The sequence below is a fragment of the Rhincodon typus genome, chromosome 42 (assembly GCF_021869965.1).
Source record: "Rhincodon typus isolate 14 chromosome 42, sRhiTyp1.1, whole genome shotgun sequence".
NCBI lineage: Eukaryota > Metazoa > Chordata > Chondrichthyes > Orectolobiformes > Rhincodontidae > Rhincodon > Rhincodon typus.
Genome location: NC_063373.1, coordinates 6,788,318 through 6,790,480, shown reverse-complemented (window position 1 = coordinate 6,790,480; position 2,163 = coordinate 6,788,318). Strand labels below are relative to the sequence as shown.

Genomic DNA, 2,163 nt, shown 5'->3' with positions numbered 1-2,163 from the left:
TTCGGTCTCTGACTAGCAAACTGCATAATCCCTCCCCACCTACCATCTACATTTGGAGGCAGGGGTCATTTGGTGTTGCGGTGTCATCCATCCAGACAAAAGGAAGCGCACGATACTTTCTGAGTGCAGTTAGGTGGAGAAGGAAAGCTCTTTGACCCTTGAATTAATGTATCAAGCAGTGGCACAATTGGTTGAGGGCCTGGTGGTGGAGGTAGGGGGTGGCTGCACTTTTAAGCAGCATCAAAGCTGGAGACCCAGAGAATGATGGGCTCTCTATAACCCGTCCACCACCACCACCCTTGTCCATAGCTACAGTCAAAGAGGCACAGAGCCTTCATCCTTTCAAAATGCCTGCCCCTTTAAGATCCGGACACCACCCCTCCCAAAAAAAAAATCAAAAACCTGCAATTTCAGGAGAGCGAAAAGGGTTGAGGGGGTGGGGGAATAAAATAAGAGAGATAGGATTAAGGCGGGGTAAGGTTGAAAATAATAATAATAATAATGCTGGCACGAACTAACCACGGGTTGCAGATTCCTTCAGGGATTGCAAACAGATCTCCCGATCCCTTCGCTGTTTGCTTTGCTTAAAACATTTTTCTTTGCAAAAAGAAACATGCATACATAATAAAAAAAACTGGGAGCAGAAAACCCGACTAGCAGGGCCGCAGGTTGCAATGACATGGAGGGAGAGCGGGTTGCACCAACCACCCCCTTCTGGTCACTCCCTCCACCTCCTCAAGGCCCAGACGCCTGTGCCTGGCCTGCACTAGCAGCAATAGCAATAGCAGCAGGAGGACCAAGGCCGGCCCTGGTACAGAGGCTGCGCTGGCAGACAAAGAGACTCCGGCCTCAGTCTCAGCAGCAGCGGCAGCAAGTCCCACCCCCTCCCCACTCCGCCATTGGCCGCCCGCCGAACAATGGACCGGCCGGGCACTCCCTCTCCTCATTGGTCGCCGCTCGCTGTCAATCAGCGGCCGTTCCGCCAGCTGTCCAGTAGGAAGTGGGGTAGAAGGGGGGGGACGAGAAGAAGGACGCGACAGCGTGCGCACGCGCGGGGCGGGGCGGAACGAAGGCAGAGGTGGGGGGCGTCCACGCGAACGCGCGCAATGGTCGGAGCGAGGCGGACGGTGACGCGATCGCGCACGCTCGGACGGAGAATGACGTGTGGGGGGGGGGCGACGGCGCACGCGGTTAGAACTACAACCTGGTGGAGGAAGACAGTGACGCTATCGCACACGCGGGAGCGGGGGGAAACGGCCAGACAGTGACGCGGCGGCAGCAAAGAAAGGGGGCGACGCCGACGGGACCGCGCACGTCACGGGTCGCGCGGTGGAGGTGGGCGGGGCTGGACGCCACGTTGCCTGGGAACCAGAGGCCACGCCCCTTCCCAGCAACAGCTTCACCCCCCCCACTCCTTGCAAAGGGGCAACAACCTTCCCCACCCCCGCCAATATTCCCGTCGTGCGCCGCGGCGTGGAAGGCATCCCCTCCCCCCTAAGAAACACACATTTCATCCCTCCACCTCCTCACCCTCAAGGTACGCGTGCGGCCGATCCTTTCTGGTGCTTTTGAGGAGGGGTCGGAGGTGCGCGCACGTGTGTGTGTGTGTGTGTGTGTGTGTGTGGCAGGGCTTGCGTTGCTTCCCGGCGGGGCTGGTTCAGGGGAGCTGGGCCTTGCCTACCCGCCTCCGTCTGGTGAGCAGCCACGGGGCGGGACGCGGCCTCGTTTTTTTTGCTGGGAAGAGGTGGAGCCACCGCGCAGGCGCCAACGGCGCATACACAGAGAAGGAGGAGCCGGGGCCGAAAATGGACGTCCGTCCTGACCAGGTAAATTATCCCAGACAGAGTTAGTTAGAGAGAGAGAAAAAAGGGTTTGGTGAAGTGGAGGGAGTGGGTCTCTACCCCGGAAGACTGCGAGTGCGGCCCCTGCTCCAAGACAGAGTTTGGGTTGGGATACTCTCTGTCTCTGGGCTGTGCTTCTGGTTTCCAGGGGCAACCGACCGCCATCTTAGCGGTTAAAGCTGGAGACCGGGATGGCGCACGCGCAGTTCCGAGGAATCCCAGTCGTGTAATGGAGGCCGCTCGGCCCATTGTCCTCGTGACGGCCTCTTTCCTTCCCTTTCCCTCACCCACCCCCTCACTCACCCCCCCCACCCTCACCCCT

The 2,163-nt window shown here is 59.2% G+C and overlaps 1 protein-coding gene across 5 annotated transcripts in view; it reads left to right on the top strand.

Moving 5' to 3' along the window:
* The first annotated feature begins 1,118 nt into the window (after positions 1-1,118).
* LOC125487541 (zinc finger protein 239-like) overlaps positions 1,119-2,163 on the top strand; it is a 36,314-nt gene continuing 35,269 nt past the window's right edge. For 2 of the 5 annotated variants that reach the window (XM_048619282.1, XM_048619279.1), the window contains exon 1: positions 1,119-1,826. The gene's annotated coding sequence lies outside the window, so the exon portion shown is untranslated. The remainder of the gene's footprint in view (positions 1,827-2,163) is intronic. The other 3 variants (XM_048619281.1, XM_048619280.1, XM_048619283.1) reach the window with 2 other exon arrangements.